The sequence below is a fragment of the Gouania willdenowi genome, chromosome 2 (assembly GCF_900634775.1).
Source record: "Gouania willdenowi chromosome 2, fGouWil2.1, whole genome shotgun sequence".
Classification (NCBI taxonomy): Eukaryota; Metazoa; Chordata; class Actinopteri; order Blenniiformes; family Gobiesocidae; genus Gouania; species Gouania willdenowi.
The window spans coordinates 7691724-7715658 of NC_041045.1; the positions used below are offsets into that span (position 1 = coordinate 7691724).

The following is a 23935-nucleotide window of genomic DNA, read 5'->3' on the forward strand; positions in this document are numbered from 1 at the left end:
TGTGGCTATCTAAGCATCACAGCCCACCAAGACTATTATTCTCTCACAAGTACACATTTCAGAGGCAGCTAAATTAGAGACGGCAGAAACGTGAAAATTAAACTTCTCTAAGGGTGGTTTCATATTGTGCCATGATGTCATTTTCTGAAATAGCAGAGATTGCAACAGCACGGTTTTCCTTGCACTCTGTCGTGTTTCTTACAAAGAAACCAAAGATTTTAAAACGACGACAATGTTTTGCTCAGCGCTCCAGTTGGACCCTGACTGATATACTTCAGTGTGAATATTTGTGACTTCACTTTCATTCCTACCACGTACATTTTGTCACCCAGTGAAATTTTAACCTGCAACGGGTTCTCATTCATGATTTAAACGGACATGTCTCAACAGCAAATAGATGGCTTGACACTAAATTTAGCGTGTGGGTTTGTGTTTCCCTTTATGATGAATGTTCCTCATGGTGGTGGTCCACCCTTTCCTCAAACCTAGCTTTAGCCTCAAGTGTATCAATAGAGCACAAGGGCTAGTTTTACTGTTGGTTACTTTTTCACATGATTGTAATCATTTACATTTACATTGTGATCTTAGGGAGTAATGAGCTCAACCAGAGGCTGAAATAAAGTAAGGCTGCAGCTATCAAATATTTTGGTAATCGAGTATCATATATCATCAATTAATCCAGTAAGTGGATAAAAAAACACTTTTGCTTAATTAGGCTCAATTATAAATATAAACAGGAACTAAAATCAATTACTTGATGTCAACCAATGTCTTTCCTTTTTAGTAAAAAAAAATTAAAAAATTACCGGTACCAAAAAAACCCAGCAAAAAAATTAATAAATCAAACAGCAATATTTTATAACTCAAACAAAGGGAAAATAAATCAGTTTTGTCTTTTGTCAAATACATACAAAATTAGTTTAAGAAGTTCTAAGTAACACTGCAGAACATGCAAAATCTTCACATAAATACTGCATTAAGAAACCAAAAACAGAAAAATGCAGTTACTATAATGATCAATAGTTGTTGTGGTAACAATAGTTTTCTTCACTTTTCAGAATAGTCTTACAAATAGTATAAAAAATGCTTGTTCACGACCTGTTTTATATATAAAGGAATGCAGCAGTTCTGCCTTGACTGGAGCCCAGAAGATGTAAAACTACAGCCCATATAATGTGTATGATTATATATTCATATGAAATAATGGATGATCCATCCATGAGGTAAATTGCATTGTAGGAAATGTACCAATTTTAAAAAATAACTGTAAATATTGTGAAACTATAGTTAAAAAAAAACAGTCATTAGGGGACCATTATAAATGAAATACAGATGAAATTATTAATGAATACAAATTATTTTTTTTAAGTCTTGTGTTTTTAGGATGAGCACGTTCATCTTAAGAGTTTACTTTAGCCTAACCACAGCTTTACAGAGCTTTGTCTGTAGACTTAAGTGTGCAGGAATCCTGATAACACATGAGTGATGACGAGCTACACTTTCTAAAGCGAGTCAGGCATCTTGAACCAAGACTTGATAACGGATGGATAAAAGCACTTCGTTACTCTCACCTCATCCCAGCTGTTCAAGTGCTGAATTCTGACTTTTTACAGTGCGTCGTCAAAACTGATGTCGTTTTTGACATATGTACTCGTTTTCCTTTCCTGGTGGAAGTATGCTCCACAAAGTGCTGTAATGTAAGAAGAACCTGGAACGAATCATTAGTGAATGCTGCTTAACACAAGTGCAGCTAGTGGCCTCCGACGGAAACCTATCAGACTGATTTCTTCTGTAAATGTCAAGGACACTTAACTGGGAAGTGCTGCGTTTACTGCTTCCTCTGCAATATCAAATATCCCTCTGACAACACACACACACACACACGCACACGCAGAGCCAGGAACTACGGAGCTACAACACGCACACAATGTAGGACAATCTCCTCAATGCCCTCGAGTCACTGTGTCGTGTTTGAATTGGATCATAAGCTGCTATGATAGAGAACCTGACAATAATAGTTCACTTTATGGTGTTTATTAGATGAGGGAAAAAAAGTCACACTGCCTGTGCAACAAGATGTCAAATCACAATGAAAAAAGTTGATAAGTAAATTTATTTTTCTTTCATTTGTGTAAAAGCATGTGCAGGGGAGATCTAACAATGTCTATATCTGTGATTAGTTGTAGTATTTGCACAACTTCTAATGATAAAGTAACCTTAAAGAATAGGCTTTGTTTGGATTACAAGCTCAACTTCCTTAATTGACACAAGACACCAACTTCCTTTACTAGCCTTTCACAATAAGGGTATTGGATATAGACTAAACACTTGTATTAAGTAATGAACTTTCCCTCCTGTTAAGCATTAAATCTTTAATAGTATACTATACACGTGTTGGAGGGAAAAAGCTTTAAATCTTCAGATAATGAAATCGGTGTTATCTAGAGGTGCAAACCAAACCGCATGAAGCAGGACAATAGAGAGAATCCACGCAGAGCTTAAAGCTGTTCAGAACAATAATAATATATCAGATAAACATAGTCTCGGCCTCATAAATCAATACATCCAAGATTATTTGCTCAAAAAAAATGTAAAATGATGAAATTTCTGCCCAAAAGTTTGTTTTAATCTCCACTGTAAAGAGTCGCGCAGACAGATACAAGTGTTTATTTAATTATGACCATATTTTTTTGTGTTGCTTTGCCAGAGATGGACATTGATTCAACTGGCATAGTTTTTGTTCTTGTTTGTTTCCCATATTGTTTCCATTTCTACAGTCCCAGAAAATACCATAAATGTATTATGAAGGTACTTTGGAGGTGTTTTGGGGACATCACAGTAAGAATGAAGAATCAAATCTGTCTATGGGACTCCACATCCCAAAATGCAATGCACAAAACTTTTCCAACAATGTCAGTAAGAGGCTCTTTACGGTGGAGATAAAAAAAAAGCATTTGAGCAGCAACTTTTGAATCTTTCTTTAACAAAAATGTTCGATTTAATGATCTATGAGGCCTTCACTATGTCTTTCTCTGATAAAAGAAAAATAAATCGCCCCTAGCAGCTTTAAGCTAACTAGGTTTCATTCCTTAGTCAGGCACAAAGAGCAGCTTCTGTACAGATCAATTCCATGTTCCTTCCAAACACTTTTACCGAGGGCCTGAAAATGAAAAAAAAAGCAATGTTTTGACGTTGAGAAGGAAAAGCCACTTCTCACATTTTCAGGAGAGCTGAAACGGCTCTCTGTGCTCCGACGCAACACCGCACTGGGCGTTCTCTTCACACTCATTAATCCACTTCTGTATGATGCATGTTAGCTGCATGTAATCATTTCCTTTAAGTGGGCCCTAGAAGAGGACAAGCTGTGATTACATCCCTCGGTAATGTGGACCAGAGCTTGGGAACAGACTTTTTTCTGCTCTTTCTTTCTCTCTCCAAACACTATATTGTGATACTTTATTAAATATCGTGACAAACTGTCTTTCTCAAACTGTAAAAAGCTTGTGAATCCCAGCAGGGAACTGGGAATAAATCTGGTTTCCCTCGGATTAATCATTGATCAATCATCCGTTGATAAGTGATTACCTCACTGCACACCGGGGTACTCGAGCAGCAGGAGTGTGAGACAGAGCAGCATCATAACCATTAACAGATGTTACTTATAACATGACTTCAGCTCACTGATACCCACACATGTGGACTGCTGCACACACAACTTCACCCTGACAAGCCTTACACTCGCCTTTGTTCTTTCACAGAGGACCTAAGAATTTTACGACCACGTGTATCGTCTGGTTTCACACAGAAGGGGAAGAAAGTGCAGCTGGGACTCCCTTTTGGGTCTCACTGAATGATGTTAACATGAGAGGTTTGAACTCAAGTTTTCATGTGATGCACTAAAAGTGAAAAAAAAAAAAAGTGAAATTTGATCCAATCTCTCAATGGATTTGTTGTCTTAAAGGGAAACTCAACCAAAATGACAAAAATGACTCAGCTGAAACACTACTGTATGTAAACTTTATAGTTGCAACATTGGGAGAAGAAATACTAAAGTAAACCCTGAGGTGGCGATAACATAATATGCAATAACGCTGATTAGCATGGCGATTCCCATATATCCTGACCTTCACACCAAAAAAGTGGGTTTTTTGGCCTTTTTGAGATTTTATACATAATTTGTTTTTTTTAAAATATCTACAAAAAAGTACAATAAATGAAAATTTTAATTTTCCTTATTTTATGCCAAACTCATTCATTTTTTAATATATTTTAAATTAAAAAATGATAGAGTTTGGCATAAAATAAGGAAAAAAATTAGTATGATGTAATTTGCGCTAAAAGTTGATTAAAAATGACTCACAAATAAGTAAAAGTGTTAATTTAATACTTTAGGGTAAAGCCTGTGTTTTTCAGATGAAACAAATTATAAATGGTAAAGAAATTGTGTCAGTCACAATGAAGGAATTTAAATTGCATTAAAATTCCTATATTTAGTTTCCATGTCATGTTGCTAAAGAGAGGAACCTTCCTAATGTCACAATTCTGTGTCTAATAACGTCATCATTAAATAAGATTTGATTTGTTAAATTTTTTTTGAATACACATGAAAACATGTCTACTTTTAGATGAAAACATTGACACTGTATCCTATTTATTTTAAGTCACTGCTTCTGCAGAACGCACACAGGCTTTGAGGCCACATGACAGCAAACAATATGTAAATGATAAAAAAAAAGAAAAGTAAATGTTGACGTAGTTTGCTGGCACAGCACGTGTTATCAGAGCCCGCTAACTCAAACGTGAAACCGCATAACCTCCTTTCACCCCCTAACGGTTTGGATGGCACGCAATGTGCTATCATGCCTTTTGCTTGACTTCAATGTGGTAGCGGTGACATCACTAGTGTGGATCCGATCGGGAACATTCTTCAGCAATGGCCTCATCATCGCAGTGATGCTTATTATCCAGACCAGCCTTGTTCTTCAAAACACAACACAGGGTTTGTGATCCTTTTACGATGTGGGACTTTAGGTTATTAATGATGTGCTGTGCGTGCCTCTGCAAGTTCACCTTGGAGGCAGGTTGTGACCTCCGTTAGCAGAAACAAAAATCAGCTTCTAACAGTCAGACTGGACTGTGATTTTGTTGTTTTGTACAAATAGAAGCATGTTTAGGAAGTTGGAGAGCAGCTGCTGCACTGTACCCTCATAAATTCCTGTAAATGCATGAGTGGGATCTGTCGTCATGCAAACATTATGAAGATAAAATCAGTATTCCCGAAAGCTGACGGTAAGGAGACAGAAATCAGCCTCAGTCATCAGCTGGAAAATGTGAAGTCGCACACCTGTATTCCTCTAAACTGTGCATTTAAAAAAAATAAATAAATAAATAAATAAAACATTCCTGCACATACGACGGCAACAAAACTATAGTTATGACTGACGGGATATTTTAAATATGTTCTCAATCACTGGCATTTCTAGAGGTCTGTGTTACACATGTCCATTCATGGGATGGAACGTGGTCTGTCGGGCTGACAGGCTGGATGGGACGTCACACAGATATTTGCACATTCTCACTTTGAAGGCTCACCAGTGTGGTCTGATGTTGAGGTCAGGATTCGCACAAATATGAAAGATTCTGCGTCACCTTCCGAACACACTCAGAAAAAACAACCAGCCCTGATAAAAATGCGCAACGAAAACCCACCATGTGTTGTTTCTAATTACGACATGACATTTTTGGTCCAGGTTTGTGGTAACAAACCTCTCTGAAATGTCTTATGGTTGGGTGAAACTGGAACAACAGATAAATCTAAGACAATGAACAATTGAAAGGCTGTATTCATACTTGTGGTGAAGTTTTACAAATATCCTGATCTATTCTCATTTGCACTGCAACCACACTCACGCTAGTGTTTGGACACAAAGATTGAAGACGTGCTGAAAGTTTTTCAAATAAACATCGCGTCATATTCTAGGACAGGCAACAATTATTTATCTCACGGTTATTTTAAAGCTGAGATAAAAACAGAAATTAACAAACGGTACAAAGTCACACAGTCAATGTCCAATGATGCATTTAAAAGCTACAACTGGAAAGACAGATACTCGGTGGAAGCAGCGTTAACAGAATGGACATGATTTCTCAATTTTTGGATCTAGTCTCCTGTTCCCGTCTCATTCCCTTTACGTGGGAAAAAACTGATTTATTGTCGCTGATCCAATCCAGGCTGGAGAGCAAACACCCCCTTTTCTAATTTGTCCTGATAACAACCAGATTGCTATATTATCCTGTCCTCTGAAGGCTTCTCTCTGTCAGGATCCCTTAACACTCGACTGAAGGTGTCACGATAAGCAAATTCTCCTCATGGAATCTAGAACAATCTTTAGATATGTGGCTTCATCTGGAATGAAGATGCACCATTTTGTGGGTTTGTCTTGGGCATAATTGCTCTCATTCAGGAAGATAGTAAGCCTTGGATTTAACCTGGGCTGTAAAGCTTCCGTTTACTCTAAAGGACAAACGGTGGAGGACAAAATGGAAGTTAAGGACTTCTTTGCGTGTTGTTGGAGACTGTGGAAGCATCAGGGCATCACCTCTGGAAGTGGCTCACAGTTTTGTTCAGTGGTTTGTCACGGAAATGGCGTGACTTGATAGCATCCTTCTTACAGAATGCAGTGATTACACCTCAAGGACTCTCAAATTGTTGCTTGTACTTTTCTGACCTTATTTAGACTTGTTATGAAACTGGAATAATCCTAAAATAGCAGTCGGCCTGCGTTTGCTCACTTCGAGGAAATAGATGTGTTTGACTTAACCGCAATAAAACTTCATCCAAAGCCGCTCTACAAACTAAAAAAAGTGACAAATGAAGAATTTGTCATGAATACTCGGCAGTTGATGTCATTGTTTAACTACTTAGAAGTGGTATTTCAGTCCAAGACAGGGATTTATTTTCAGAAAGCAGAGTGACACAGGACTTTGTCTTGACCTGTGTGTTTAACGGAGCTTTCCTGGTAAATGCTATTAAAGCATTAAAAAAGCAACAGCTAATTTGTTATGTCTTACTGTTGTCAAGAGAGAAAAACAACTCAATTGTGAGCAGTGCAGGGTGTGACAAATGATTACAGAGATTGGGAATCTGCAAGTGATGTATGAGCTGATCCTCTATTTGTGAAAGGAAATAGCACAGAGGGTGGAGGAAAGGGGTCAAGGAGAAAAAAAATGCAGACATAGCATGACATTTCTATGCTAGCTACGAACCGTGCATGGCCTCTGTGGAGGCTGGAGAAACCCATTATGGCCAGACACTGTTTTAACAAAGAAAATCCAGAAATCGACACGCAAAGCTGACAATGAGAGGGTCGCGTTCACAACGTGTGAGGGCCAAACAAATTGACTTCACCTTTTACTCACATTTGTTTAAACCGACACCTTGGTGAATTATAGCTTGGCACAACATGGGAAAGGGAAGCCATCTCCTCCCGTCCTGTCAGGCTGGAAGGAAGTGGCAGCAGGAAACTCGCATTTTCTGCCCTTGTGCGGCGTCTGAACAATGAGTCTGGTCCCGGCCAACCCTGAGTTCTGATAGTGAGTGAAACAGAGGGAGGAGAGAGGGTGCCGAGATCTGTCAAATTTAATGTCTCACTTTGGTGAATGGGGTATCTGGGTGAGGCCGTGAGGAATTGCGCAAAAAGGGAAATTAATCAACCTCGGTGACATTCCTCGGCTTTATTATTTCACACAGACGGTGTCACTGCTGGGCAGAGTATAAAGTAACTAAAAAACTATCGGGGCTTGTCTTGACCCTCGTCAGGTCCCAACCAAACAAATTGACTTGTAGTGCTTTATCTGCACACTGAAGTAGTCTCAAAACTCTTTACAATATCAGCTCATTTACACTCACATTCACACACAAAATGGGGTTCAGTGTCTTGCCCAAGGACATTTCGACAGACTGGGATCGAACCCCCAAACTTCTCGATCAGAAATAACCCGTCTACCACCTGAGCAAGTCAATAGATAATACAGGAATCACTTCAATTTCTTTGGAAGTTTTTGGAAAAAAACTAAATAGCAAACAATTAAACAAATACTGTACCAACAGGAAAAGTCATTTGTTCAGTTAAAATGATCCACATCTGTTTCACAAACATGTAATGCTGTCAAACTTTAACTGAAAAACCTTTATAACACTATGTGTATCAGAGCAGTGGTTCTCAAAATTTTCGAGCTCAAGTACCCCTTTATCTAACTTTTGAATCCAAGTACCCCTTTGTTGCTTAGAAATCTGTGAAAAACCAACTCTAGAGCATATTGATGGAATAAATGAGCAATAAAGCACATTTTAAAAAATGTCTTAGTAAATAAGTTAAAAAACCATATTTAGTTCCTCCTGAAAAGATTATTTCTATAGTTTTAATTATTTCCAGTCTCTCCCTCCAGATGGAAGACTTTTTGTTTTCAGTTCATGTTCTGATCAACATAATTTTAATCATCATTTTGTGCGTTTTTTTGTCATTTTGTGTATTCAATATATTTTTTCTCTTATTTTGTGGTCGTTTTTTATGTGTGTTGGTATTTAAATTCTTCTCTGTTTTTGGTGTTGTTTCATTGTTTCTTATGTCATTTTGTATGTTTCTGTTATTTTTGTCGTGATCGTGTGAATTTTTTTTTCATGGAGTGCATCCTTGTTATCGTTTTGCTGGTAATATTAATTTTTCTCTCTTAGTGCGTGCATTTTTGGTGTAATTTTGTGTATTTTGTTTGCTCTTTTTTTTATTCAGTATGTTTTTCTCTTAGTTTGTGTGTTTTTGTTGTCATTTTTTAAGTTTCTGGTAATATTAATTATGATTATCATTTCTATCTAAAAATAAACATAAATCTCCATATTTTTTATGCTTTCATTTGTTAATTATAATTTAGTAACACTATTAGACTAAGAAAAATGGAGATCCTTAAACCAATCTGAAGCTCATCATTTATAATCTCAAAGGATTTTTAAGATGTTATGTAGACTGTAAACCCCCTTGTTGCTACAAGACAGATGAACCAAGCCACGAGTTTGTGGTTATTGTGGGTTTTAAAAGTCTCCAGGCCTTCTGTTTATCTGTTACCTGTCAGGTCTCAGCTGGTCTGGTGTCAAAGTGGAGTATGGAAATTGAAACTGTAGGCGTAGAGGATTAACTCCTTGGCGTGGAACGAGGAAGATATGTCAGAGGGACCACCCCATTCCAGTGCACCCTGAGCTTTGACAAGAAACTCCAGAAACCAGGAAATAAGAGCCACAAAGGGTTTCAAATTCCCTGCCTCCCAAACCGTATTCAAGGTGCTGCAGATGATTAATGAGAACTTTTCCCTGAACACTTAAGGGACTGAAGAATAGCTGCCATTGCTCGGGTAAAGCTGACATTGCAGACACACCTTTTCCCTCAGTGGAAAGGATTGTTTTCACATACATATTAAGGAAATGAGAAAACAGAATATGTTCCTTTGAGGAATGTGTCAAGCAATGACTTTTAAAGTGAGTTCAGACTAAACAGAGCACTAATAAAAATGAAAAATGAACTCTCAAAAATATCTTTGACAAAGACATATCAATATTTTCCTAAAAACAATTTATATTAAATTTGTCAAACTCAAAACCACTCTGTTTATCCCATAAAATATTGCATCACAGTCTCTATCAGTCTTCAGATCCAACTTCATACACACGTTATCGTTTATAAAATATTAATGTTGGAAAACTTGAAGCCTCTGTGAGCCACTGACGTCCTGTAACTTGTTGAACTGGGATTAAGTGGTCTGGGGCCTGACAGTTTGTTCGATCGAGCCGTACCATGGTTTGGGACGGTGGTGGACTTTGTGGTCTAAGATGTGATGAACTCCAACTTCTGTCAAAAATCTGTTGGCTGATATCTCAGGACAAATGTTTTGGGGCTTGTAACTCAGTGAATTATTTTGGCAGAAGTAGAATATGTGTATGACTCAACTCTGGGATCATGGTTTTAAAGGCTCGATCCAGTTTCAGAAGCCCCTGGAGGCAAACTGAATTTGAATGAAAGGGAAGGACAGATACAACTACAGCAACTCTTTGTGTGACCTTTGGTAATGTCCCCTAAACAAACACTGGTCTCACTAAACCAGAAAGAAAGATGGCTGTATTTAGTTTTACGGTTTACGCCTGTGGATTACGACATCTCGGTGCCCTCTCCCCTCAAATCATCTATAATCCTCAGACTATTATCTAACAATTTAGGCAGGGTTCCTGTAAAGTTGAAGCACACAGGGAGGAGAAATACAATCTGTGGTTTGGACACCGAAGACAATAAATGCTATGCCTGAATCTTCAATTTAATCTAAGTATAGCATGAGCTCATTCCTAAACACACACTTTCCCAAACAAAGAATAATGACGAACAATTGGGGCAATCAGCATATTTACAGCCAGCACAATGCAATAGTGACAAACAAGGGAATCAAAGCATGTAAGGCCTTGGAATTACTCCCCAATTTGTATATTTCATTTAAAAGAGGTTCTAACTCCTTAATCAGCAGTGGCAATCAAGTTAAACACAATTTGTTTAGTTTATTTAAGTTTCATCATGTTTTTTTTAAATGGGTGCTGAGCAGTAATGGTTCCAAACTAAGTTTAAGGTTCCCTCGAGTGAGTTTGTGACTTTGATCCTTCAACAGTTCAAGCGAAGCTGCAAGTGGCTGCGGAAAACAGCACCAAAACGCTGTTGCTTTTCCTGTTTCCCAGGTGTGCATGTCAAAGAAAGTGAGGTAATGCCCATCTAAATGACAGTGTTTCCTTAGATAAACACCCGTTGTTGAGTTATTGCAAGGAAAGCCTGCCAGCTTAATAATTCAAACTTGTTCTGAACAATGTCCACCGAAAACTGTTTGGCAATCATGTACAGTAATTCATTGACTGTGAATGAAACGACTGTCTCAAATGTAAACATTCATTCCTTCAGTACTAATGTCTTCCTTAGTAAAACCTCTCAGAACAGGCACCCGTATTCTTATCAGTCCTCACTACCACTGTAAGTCCGTGGACAAAGCTGAACCTCAACCCTTAGTGATGAAAGTCCTCGCTGGAATCCCTCCAGATGTGAGACATCTGTTGTGCTCAGTCACTGAGGTGAGACGTGCTTTGTCAATCCACACAGAAATGCCACCTGAGCAGAGATAAGTAAACGCTAACATTAATAAAGTTTGCTGATCCGGAGCCTTTAGGCAGTCTCTTACGAAGCACTAAATTATCTTTTTTTTACACTTCTCGATAAAAGCAAAGAACGTCTGTCTGTGTGCAGAGTCTGATCGAACTAAAACTTTTGTAACAGCTTGCACATAGTCTGAGTGTGTGCATCCATTATTTTGGATTTATTTGGTGTTGCAGAATGTTAAACTGATTTTCATTTAATTTTGAGATTAGGGCTCCCAATTTTCATTGCATCGCGGTACTTCCAGTTCCGGTTTAAGACTTCACTGTGTTGCAGTTTGTTTGCAGGTTTAAAAAAAGGTCAATATTAAAATGTTTTTGTACTGCTAAAAGTTATTTAAGTGTGTTGTAAAACGTTTTTTTTTATTTCATTTTGAATGCAGGTTTGACCAGATGTTATTGGCGGGTCAGGCAATTGAAATCCATTGATTCCAAGTGATATAATTGGGATTTTAGGTACTTTGTCATCAATAACTGCATTGATTTATGGACGGGACATGAGAGGGGTGAGGAACGTCCGAGCCGCACGCACACAGAGCCGTTTCGAGAGAGAGTTGTGATAACGGAAGTTCGAAATAAATTCCAACAGTCAAAACCCATCATGCAAATTTTACAAAACTTGTTTTTTCTGGTTGGTTTGTTGGAATTTTACACTAATATAATGAATAACCTCACATAGTAAGACAGAAGGATGCAACATGCAATTGGGAATATTCTCTGGCATCAAAACTTGTTTGTGTTTTGCAAAAATATAGTCAAAGACAACTTTCCGGCACCGCGCTTACTCTAGTTAATTATAAAAGGAATCAGTGAATGTTTTGCACCCTTTGACCACTTTCACAATGTGGAACGACTCCTCCGAGCGTAGACAAAGCATGCAGAATTGGCAATTACAAGCCCATTTTTCTTGCTTAACTGGGCTTAGCTGCTGCAAAAGTATCCGCTCATTGGAGGGAGCAAATCTATGATATTTTAAGATGTAAATCTGCGAGTGATTGAGTGAGGCTGTATGCATCAGTCAATGCCAGAAGGAAATAAAATGCCCTAAAATGTCCCTTGAAAAAAACACGGAAGTTTAAGAAGAACAATCCCAAAATTTAGGAAGTAGAAGGTTGAGAAAATGGCAATGGCAAGCAAAAACCTAGTGAATGACCTATGACAGTTAAAAGAAGTGATGATAAAAGGAGAAAACAAAGTGCACATTCACTTACAGTCCCTCAAAACAGTGTCTTGATAAATTAAATTCCAGCATCATATTCCACGTAATCAATTAAAAAAGTATGACAAACAAAATCCATGACAACACTGGCTTCTTTTCATTCATAAGCTGGAGCATGTGCTGTAATATGATAACAATTCCCCCATACATGTAACTGATGAGCTGTCGTTTACTCCTAATCGCTCTAATCCTTTCACATGAGAGTCATTACTTCTGAAAAATGATGTGCGTCATCTGAGGCCTTGCTCCTACACTGGAGGAGAACAAAGCAATAGTCTAATGATAGAGCTCAGATTATTAATGGATGAGGACATGGAGTGAGTTTGGTCCAAGGGTGTGTCATCCACAGAGATGCTGTGGGAGGACAGGCAGAAAGAGGGACAGATGAATCAGGAAGCGTTTAGAATAAACACCATGGAAATTTTTTTTTTAAGTTATTACACTTCACCTGAAATACGGAAGAATGAAAATGCCAAGTAAAACACTGTTAATTCAGGCACATTCCCCTCTTAAATCCATCTTTATACTGTAAATACTTGGAAAACATTCATGATTCATTCAGCAGCCATTGGCGCCATTTGTTTCATGGATTTGTGCAGTTTGGAATTTAACTGAAGTTGATCTGAGTTTACAACTTTCCAGACATTTTGGTTGATAAGTGATAAGCGTATAATAGGTTTTATTACAACAGTAACCCGACTAACAAAGCCATGTCATTAATAGAGGTGAAAGCGCAACTTTTACTTGACTGCTAACAGTGGAAGTGTGGTTGGTAAGATACAATTATTATTAAACTATTATTTAGGCATCGATTCCTGAAGTGTACTGGCATGATCCTTTTAGTATGACAAACAGAAAACTTCTGATGGATACACTCGTGCATTAAGAGATTGTGCAATAGCTATTAAGAATGTGATGACTGTGTAATTATCTTGATTTTTTTTTTTTTTTTTCGGTACTTTTATGAATGTGCACTAATTGGTTGTCATTTTAATCTTGTAGGAAATGTTTTGCAATGACGATAGATACTCTATTATGTGTAAAACTTGCATTTAGGATCTAAATTGTAATTAAATCGTAAAAACCACTTTCCTATGCATTCCACTGTATAGAAAGTGCTAGACGATTAAGATTTAGATTGTTTGATTGATAAAACGGTAACAAAACATGCTGGAGCTATTTTTTTAGGGTAAAGTGTAATTTTTGCGTTCGTCTAAATGTAGATGCGACTTACATGTGATCTTTGCAGTGAGTGGAACTAAACTAATTCCCCTTTACATTGATTATAAGCTGTTCTAGGGCCTCTGACTTTCCATGACTGTGGAAAACAGAAATCATTGAATTATCTTTCCGAAACAAAACTAGTTAAATGAGAACCTCAACTACAGTACATGTTTTGGGAGATTATTAAACATTTTCCCCATACTTTCCCCATAAAACGGGTGGTTAAATGTGTAGCAAGTGTATGAAACAAGTTAAGAAACTGACTCTTCATATACAGCACAAAATCTTGCGCTACAAAATCCCACCAGATCTGCCGCAATTGAAGTGGACCGTTTCGACTTCTACTCCACTTTATTTATTTATATAGCGCAAATTACAATAGTCATCTCAGCACGCTTAACAAAATTCATGGTCCATAGTAAGAAAGAAAAAACCCAACAAAATCCACATGAACAAGCATTTAGCAACAATGGGAAGAAGAAAACTCCCTTTTCTTCACAGGAAAAAATCTCCAGCGGAACCAGGTTCATAGGTGGCAGCCATCTGCTTCAACTGGTTGGGTTAGTGGACAGAAGGGCAAACAGAATAAAATAGAAGGATATTCCATCCAAATGTCCAAGACTAATTGAACCGTGAACCGCCAGCTCCAACATCAAAACAGAGCGGAGGGCAAGGAGGGCAAGGAGAAGGCACAGACTGCAGAAAAACATGATACACTATGATACACTAGTTCCTAGTGGTTAGGCTTTATATTAATATTAAACGTCTAGCGGCCATCCACCATGCTCAGAGTATGCAACCATTACAGACAAGGTTTTGTCTCGTAATGGGCGAACTTAGTGATCTCAGCGATCACTACAGTAGGAACATTTGCCCGCATTAAATTATCACAACTATGCGATGTACGCTTTAGTAAATGAGTAGGTTATGATTGTAACGGTCTCTCTCAATGGTCTGAAATGTTGACCATTACAAATATGGACCAGAAGGACAATAAACCATAACCAATAAAGTGGGTTTTTCTATTTTGTTTTTGGGATTTGAGGAATCAAACATGCATTTGTTTAAAACATTTCACTTTTTCATTTCCCATTGAGCATTTTTAGCTTGATTTGGGGATGTTTAATTTGTTGGTAATTGCGTCAAATAAAGGTAAGCCGAAAAAAGGGAAGTAATACAGTAATTGTAGAAAACTAATGACTAAGAAACAGCTTGCAGCTGCTCCATTCAATTTTCTATATGGCATTGTAGAAAAATGGATGGTATATCTAACTGATAAATAACAACATCTTTGCAGGGTTTAGCCTTTTAAATAGAAGCAGTTGTCTGTTCTAGGCCTGATTTCCTTTAGGATAGCTAAGATGAAAAATACAGCTTTTTCCCCCCTAAAGTGAGGGACTGTACTTTGAAGCTTTTGAATGGTTTAACTTATTCCATGGATGAGACACTTTGATCTGAATCTGACTGCTCTGTACATGGTCCCTAACACAATGCCTGCTGTGTTTTTATGTTGCTCTAAAGGAATGGTTGAGCCATCATTCTAAGGCTATAGATCAAAGTTATGTCAGAGTAAAGGAAAAAAAAACTAAAATAATATAAATGAACAGCTAAAATGTATTCTGTGCAACTCGACCTTCCCTGAGGGAGAATAGGAGGTGAAACTGTCCAGGGATCAACTGTCCTGACTTTGCATTAGTCTAAAACTATGAACATCAGAAAACTAAATGCCACGATGTCTCCACAGAGTGAACTGTTCAGATGTTCAATAGCAAATACCTGAACGAAGCAGAGCATCTCCATAAATAGGGCTTCTCAACCAGAGAGCAGAAATAAATCCTGACTTTGGCCATAAATAGTCAGCAAAGGTTCAAGAGCCTATTTTGAGGCTCAGGCAAAGCTATAAGAGACAATAGGCTTTAGGCTACAGGAGAGACTGACAAACATGAAAAAACTAAAGTTCTGAGAAAACAAAAACCCATAAAAAGGACATGAGCTTTACATAAAACAAACAGACGAATTCAAGCCTGGATGAAAGAGATAGTGAATACCAGTGACAGATAGAGACGGTACCAGGAAGGAGGAGACATATGGATTTGATCACAAGCCAATGATGTCATCTACTTATGTCAGGTAATCAGCCCTGGGGATGTGTGTTCAACATGAGTGCAAGAGAGAGAGAGTGTGTGTGTGTCTGTGTCAGACAGCGCTGAGTGCACACAGCAAGACCAGGCCTAGTCTGAGACAGTGGGCATGAGATTAGGCTAACAGAGATTTCACTCAGCACAGAGGGTGGGTGACTGTGTGCCTATGCCTGTTCAGAGTCTGACATGAGCAGCCGGCTAATTAGATCCTTAACCCACCAGAATTCCCAAGGCCTTTTCTTTAAAGCAGTCTGAGCTTCATCCAGACACACATTCACCCTTTGTTCCTTTCAGACAGGTAGAAAACATTAGTACACACTGTAGAAATTATCCTTTCTTTCTGGCTTGAACATATCAGACTCATGCTGTGGCACCAGCCAGAGCACAAATATGAAAAGATGTGCTCACTCATCAAAACATGTCTATAGTGTGTTTCAAAGAAGTTGGAGACGCTCATTTTTTATCCGATAAGACACAGTGTAGGCCTTATTGATCAATATATCGAAGATCATTTACACAGAATTTTTTTTTTTAAATTAGTTTTGATCTCCATTGGAAACACTCTGTTTATTAACATTTTTGGAAAAGTTTCTCACATTGCATTGTGGGATGTGGAGTCCTGTAGACAGATGCATGAAAGTGTTTATTTTATTCTAACTATGAATTCTTGTGTTTGCCCCCCCAAAACTTCAGGTGTCGTTACAAGTCACGTTTTTGAGTAGGTGGTCAGAAAATCCTGAGTTGCTTCAAACGCGTCATTAGGTCACATTGTTAGATATGTGTGGTGTGCTGTGTTGAGATTTTTGCCGGAATTTATATCATAATTTTTTGGGTCTGTAACAGATGAAAATCTGAGTGTACCCTGTTTTACACAGAAAGATCGGGGAATACCGGGAACGAACTAGTACAAAAATAATCACTCTCCTCCTTGTCTGTGAGAAACATTTCCGACAATGTCAGTAAGAGTGTGTTCACAGTGGAGATCAAAGCTAACATCCAAGCGGCAATTTAAACTTTTTACATATTTTTTCCGAGCAAATAATTTTGAAAGTATTGATTTTTGAGGCCTACACTCAGTTTTTTTTATAAGATAAAGACAAACATCTCGAGCAGCTTCAAATCAATATCAGCAAACAGATTTGCCAAGATAAGTGTATTCTGATACATTTTCACTAACCTTCAATCACAGTGGAGAAGAAAACAAGGAAAGTGATTCTCCTGTATGATAGCCATTTGTATTATTACAGCCAGTCCAACCTCTGAGTCTGTGAGTATATCCCAAGCACTCCTAGAATTGTTGAATTGCCTGAGCAGTACTTTGGGAGTTCAAAATTGCCTTGACAACAAGCAAATATTGTCCCTCTAAACCAAATCCCAAACCTCAACATTCTTAAGTCCTGCAAGACATTCCAAAAAGATTTCATCACAATTCCTGTTCTAACCATTCTTCCATCATTAGGTGGAGGCTTTGTCACAGCAAACATGTTTGTGTTGCCTGCTCATTGCTTATCAGTTTGATCCCCAACATCTGGTTCAACTGCATGGTGCTTTGGATTCAGAATAAAGTCACAGGAATAAAAAGATGGCCGAATTATTTGTTTGAGGAACAAACTGTTTGTTACAGAGTGTTACATCAGAAAGAGACAGTTCCAGAATATCTAAAATTTGATTTTGGGGGTGAGAGTATAATTAAGAATAGTCAGAATTAAATCCTTCTGTAACGAAAGTATAGCGTGAAGACTTTGTATTAATTTAAGATTTTTCCACTAAATAAAGTTATAGTTTCAAAATAAAACAAAAGGGTGTTTTGTTAATTTAGAAGGAAAGCTTTAAGAAGAGGTAAGTTCTAGCAGTTAAGCTAATTTAGCTTTGGGACTCACCAATAACCAATTACCTAATGTCTTTGGATTGGACTCTACCACATGCTCAGGCTGGCTAGTCAAAAAAAAATAAAAACATTTTGAAAACCCTCATTCTGAAAGAGGTGATTAATTAGATTTATCTACACCCAGTCGCTGTGCCACATGTTTTTACTTTTCCAATTTGCAGAGTTGCGTCTGGCTCCTGCTGCGAGTCATTACCGTTTCTCAGTCTGCTTCTAACAAACAGACGAGGAGTCATTGAGTGTCTACTGCCGTTTGTTGCATCATGTCGTACGTGAAAACACCAAATTTGATTTTGCTGGGAGTGTGCTGCTGGCTCAGAATATTACATTTCTAAACTTTGCATTGCTCAAATATTGGCGATGATGAAATCTGCAAATTTAAATTAAACCCACCAGCCCTGTTTACTGTTATCATTTAAGTTCATGGGGTAATTCTGTTACTTTAAGGCAGAAAAATTCTCTTGCGACAGAGGACAGATGTCTCAGTTCTGATTAATGATAGGGCGAGACGAGTCAGTTGTTCAGTATGTTTAGATGACGTATGAGGAACAAACACTTCAAAAAACAACCGTGTGAGAGTGAGACACTGTGATAATTCAACTTTAGAAGTCCTCAAATTGTGGTTTAAATAATTTTTTAAAAGCAACCCTGTATTCCTCGGCTTGGCTGGCAAAGTAGTAGTATTACATATTTAGGATGATCTCAGTCATTGTGAAGCCGTGACACATTTCATTTGGTGGGTTGGACAGAGAACGACTCCTGCTCTCGTTATTCCTCCGCTGCTGGAATCACTTAGAAAGTGCAACTTTGGACTTCTGACAAACAATTCCTCTGTTTCCAATGGTGTACATGTGTATGTAAATGTAGGCTAATTGTGAGGTGTTCTGTTTGTAATGCTTTGTCACCTACAAAAAATGCATTCACGATGCGTTTTTTTTAGGAAGTTTTCATGGTCTAAGCCCATATGTGGGGCATGTAGCATGTCACACATATTAAACTTTGAAGATTATAGTACTATTTTAATTCAATTTCAATGAACATTTTTTTCAAATGGTATCACAGGGTCATGAAAAATGTGCTTTAAATACTGTTAAACATGAGCCAAAGTGAACAAATGTCTTGGTATGTTTTGGGTGAGAGACAACGAGCCAGAATATTATCTTTCAACTAGAGATAAGTCAAAGAGTGATAAGATATGATATATGAGTCTGGTGGAGCCACTGCTATGATCTGATTCTGCAAGAAAAGTTGTTTTGAAATAAATGAGTGCCGTCAGTCGGTTTTGATACAATTTAGTGTTTGTATAAAATTTGACTAGCTATATTTCAGATTAGATTTCATTTTTATTTTTAATAACTTTACTTAAATAGGGTAACATTGTCAATTTGTTGCTGAATACCAAAGTTCTTTTTGCAAACATGTACAAAAATAATGTAATTTAGGGATAAACCACAAGTGATAGTAATTAGGGATGTAACGATTAATCGTAAGGCAGTTAAAAATCGATTCATAGGTACCGCGGTTCACATTGATGCTCTGAAAATTGAATCGCAGTACTTTTTTTAACCAGCATATTAATCCTTCCAGAAGCGGACGTGACGGGCGGAATCTGCTACTATTTTCTTTCTGGCCGCCATTTACTGTTAAACATGCTCATAAATAATTCTTTACTCCTTTAGCACCAAAAGTATATCTGTAATATTATGTGAATATCTGTAAAAGTCATGTCTTTCTATTAACTCTGTCTGCTAGCATAGCTTCTCTTCTTCACTGGTGGAATAACTGCATGCCAACCGACTACTGGGTTACCAGCGCCCTCTGCTGGTCTAAACAAATATCTGACGTAAATACAGTAAAATGACTTTTTTTTTTTTTTTAAAGTCCAATCGTTAAGGCACAAAATACATTTTCAGTTGCACTTTTAAAAAGAACTATTACGCAGTTTTGAATTGTTTATTATAGAACCAGAATTTAAATTAATAGGCTTCTTCATTTGTATTATTCCTTTATTTATTTCATTCAAGATTTATTTTTAGTTAAATTGCATCATTTTGAATAGTTTATCAAGGGATTCTTTTGACAATGAAAAATAAAAGGAAAATAGTACAGTATTTTCCCCAAAAAAATAAAGGAATATTTTTCAGTCATTTGTCAACATTCCCATATTGTAAAATAAATCGTGAGAAAATCGTATCGTGAACCCAGTATCGTGAATCGAATCGTATCGGGAGTTGAGTGAATCGTTACATCCCTAATAGTAATGTTCATTTAAACATTAATTGTACTAAGATGTGTCTTTTGGGTTCTTTAAAGCAGGTTTTAACAAAACAGTGAATATTTGCTTAAAGATGAATAAAGCTCTTGGAAATAACAAAACATGTTTATAAGCCTAGTCTACACCACTTAGCTCAATAAATCAAAGGTATTTCTTTGGAAAATCAGGAGAGTTTAATTACAAATGTCAAAGATTGAATTTGATGCTTAGAAGAATGTTTTCCTTTCCCCCCCAAATGATTACTTCGTTGTGAAATGGTCACGTGACTTGAACTTTAAAAAAAGTATCACGCATGGCATTGTGGGATTGAGAGTTCTGTTAAAAAATGAAAAGATGAAACAAAAAAGTTACGGTACTTTAAGAAGCATTTTCACATCATACGTAATGTGATTTCTTGAGTTTCTTTACCAGACGAGATAGTTTTTACCTTGATTTACTACCAACTATAGAGTACACTTAAGGTTCATTAAAATTAGTTTATTGGTGGATAATTAATAATTTTCATGTGTAAAAGACATTTATTGTGAGAAGACTTGGATGATGGGTTTGAGATTATTTCTAGTCAGCTTTGCTTCTTAATTTAATCTCCAAGTCCTACTCTTGTTGGTGAAATAAATGTCTCAAAAGCCAAAAGGGAAAACAGAAACTTGAACTCCTCATCTCTGTCCATTTCCCACACTGCCTCTGTTACAGTCACAGACACACAAGATATTTCACACCTTGCACACGTCAGGACCACCCTTTCTTTCGTTTCTTTTTGACCTTTTTTTTTCACTTTGGTGCACTCGTATGAATGCATCAACGCCACATTGTTACACATACGAGCAAGCACACCCCCTTCTTGCGAGCCTCTGCAATGCAATGCTCCTTATAAGGACATGTTGATGATGTAATGGTCTATAGGCAGGGAGCACATCTCTTATTGTTTGGTCTGACTGCAAGAATGCCCACACTACGGCTACTGAGAGCGAGAGGCAGAGAGGGAGAGTGTGAGAGGGAGGACGAGCTCAGCGGAGAGATAAATGCGCTTATGGCTGAAACACTGGGAAAAGCCTTTGGCAAAGGTAGGCATGCTGAGTGCTAAATCCTGTCATTACTGAGGAGGAACTTTATAAACTTTGAAAAGTGTTGGAGGCACTTAGGGTAACATAATTCCTAAATGGAGGGAAAACTGAATTTAAGCCATTTCTTCAATTAGTTTTAAATATAGCTTTTTATAGTCACAAGATTCTGTGCGCAGTTTGTGGTCAGAATAAACTATTATTCTCAATGTAGATCAAGTGATTTTTTTATTTTTGAAATAAAAATTATTATGTCTGTCTGTACAACCTTAACTACGGAGGTTTATCATTGACAGCGGGGTGAGAGAGGGTACTTCAGCCATGTGACACCATATCACTGAACAGTACAGGTACAAAAATTATAATGATTTGGTTTAAATGTTTGTTCAATACAAAGCAACAGCATGTGGAGTGTCATCTCAACTTGTGTACATATTTGTTATTATCAATCATTAAGAACTTCATGTGAAATAGAAACTTTGTTTTACTTTTTTGGTGCAACAGTTCAGGGAATAAAGGTATTTAATGTGCAAATTAATGCTGTCATTTAACACTAAAAGAGTGACAACCTATACAAAAATGTTTAGGTTTTACATAAACACTTTAAACGACTAAAAGGCAATAATAATTAGAGCAATATGTTCTCTGGGGACATATCACTCAGCATCAGTGGACTTTAGATATACTTTGTGTTCTCCTCCAAACTATTCACAAGCCTCCATTAAAGAAGGGAGATGGTTGTGTGTGTGTGTATAGGATAAATCTGGCTGTGTGCATGACATAATCACTTGTGGTAAGGAAATGGCACAGCAGGCCTGACTTATGGAATGTGTACCGCAGCTTCATGCGAAGGGTGAGCCACAGTTTCCAACTCTGGAAGTCACTTAAACAGAGGAAAGCCCTTTGTAAATGTGCATAAAAAAGGTGGTGGTGTAATGCTGATTTTCTTTTAGGGATATTTATATTGACTTATATACCACCCAGAACATTCTATTTTCCATGACATGCTCACGGCATGCTGTGGCAGTGATACATCCGTTTGGTGTGTGTGAGTGTATTTGTAGGGAGGAGGGGGCGGACAGTGCCTATACCGGCTGCAGAGTGGGTGGTACGGCACCTTAGATTACTGACCGTCGTAAAACAGTTATGTCATCCACCTAATGTGCTTTTCGTTGACAAACCTTATTACGTAATCACTTTGTGAAAAGAACATGAAGTTATGAAGTACTAATCACAAAAAATAAATCTAGATCAATATTTATTATCAACTGACGAGTAAAAACGTGGCAAAAAAGATGTGTGGACTACAACCATCCTCAAGGCCTTGACTGTTTTCACTTTTAACCAATTAATTATCATAACTTGAATTTATCGGAGCTTTATTCTTGTAGATTTAAGTCTAATATTAAAATATACAGAAAACAAACAAGGACTAAACTAAAAGACTAAAACAAAAGATGATTCCCATGCACTAAATTTGAACTGAAACAGGACTAAACTAAAAGACTGAAATGTGACTAACTAAATCTGGTCTTTCATGAGTGAGTAGGTAGTAATGGCTTCAACTAATATGAAAAAGATGGTCAGTATATCTATAACTATAAGATCTGTAAAAGTTAACTCCAGCATTATATATTCATTCTTTTATTTCATCAAATTTTTGACTCGGGGAAAAGCAAAAAACTAAATTATAAAGAATCTGTAACAATGTATGAAATTGGGTGTTTATTATCCTTATGTATCAAAACACTGTATTCAAAGTCAACCACAGCCAGAATTACCAGTCTAGCCTGGGAACAACGTGCGTTTGTCTTTCTATTTTGTGCTGATGACATCATACGCAAAACAGCAGACGCCGAGATAAGAGACTGAATAAATAGCCATTACAGGCGTCAGACTGGTTTTCAAGAGAGATGTCTGACTGTTTTCAGAGTTTTACAAAGCAACATAAGGTTTCCACACAACACTCACTGAAAAGCAGCACTCATTATACACACATTCTACTTTCCTTAAAACACAACTTATTTTAGAAAGGAGGAGACCTTGGTTTTGGTTTCTTGTAGGCTTCTAACAGCCAGGAAGGTTGCACTGAATACACAAAGCATAAAATAAATTCAAACCTGTCATAAAGCATGCAGTAAAAAGTTTTAGGATCAGTATTAACAATTTACACTATGTTAGTGCAGGAGAGGCAGTGCTATAAATAAATAAATCAGATTAGAAACTCAAATATGTCTAGATTTGGAATTGTAAAGTAATTATGATTTCCTTTTTGATCCGAGTTTAAAACATATGTAGCAGGAAACAAAAATAGAAGATTAATATTTCAACAAACATCTGAAAAGAAATAAAACAACAAAGAATAAATAAAAAACATCTAACGTTTCCAAATCACAAAACCCAGCTTAGAAGGAATTCTCCATTCTTAACAAAATGCGTAAACTTTTCACTATTGCTCAGTTGAAGTGCAACACGTGGATGTCGTTATTCGCCCCTGTGCCCACATCTTTTGCTTAGCAAGTACGGATGAAAAAAATGACACTCTCCGCTGCTGAGAAGTGACCTACCCTTCAGTGCCACACTTACATCATGCCTCACAGACCGAGTGCACATATGGAGTTAGTGATCCCTGAGAGGGACCATTTGTATGTGTATGGAGATTTCGGTGTAAGCTCACTGGCCCTGTAATTTCCTTTTAAGTAGGGGGAATTCCTTTAAATGTATATAAAAAATGTGGATGGAAGGCAGTGGTGGTTTTGGAAAGGGGGTGTGTTAGGGGTGGGGGGTTGGTACTGGGAGCAGAGGAACCCCTTAATTAAAAGACTGTTCTCTGCCAGCATGACATCTGTGTGGAAAAGCCTGGCAGCTGCACACGCAGCAGTCATAACATCCTTTCCTCT

The 23935-nt window shown here is 37.4% G+C and overlaps 2 protein-coding genes across 7 annotated transcripts in view; one reads left to right on the top strand and one right to left on the bottom strand.

The window, feature by feature from the left end:
* Nucleotides 1-23935, bottom strand: part of LOC114477215 (collagen alpha-1(VIII) chain-like) — a 90322-nt gene that overhangs the window by 58308 nt on the left and 8079 nt on the right. The window contains exon 1 of one of the 4 annotated variants that reach the window (XM_028469440.1): nt 16992-17098. The exons of 2 other annotated variants lie outside the window; for them this stretch is intronic. The gene's annotated coding sequence lies outside the window, so the exon portion shown is untranslated. Of the gene's footprint in view, nt 1-16991; nt 17099-23935 lie in introns of those variants that run through there. One more of the 4 variants, XM_028469418.1, reaches the window with a different exon arrangement.
* The window catches only part of filip1l (filamin A interacting protein 1-like), a 58117-nt gene that overhangs the window by 27327 nt on the left and 6855 nt on the right, over nt 1-23935 (top strand). The window contains exon 1 of one of the 3 annotated variants that reach the window (XM_028469297.1): nt 20890-21038. The exons of the other annotated variants lie outside the window; for them this stretch is intronic. The gene's annotated coding sequence lies outside the window, so the exon portion shown is untranslated. Of the gene's footprint in view, nt 1-20889; nt 21039-23935 lie in introns of those variants that run through there. 3 annotated transcript variants of the gene reach the window in all.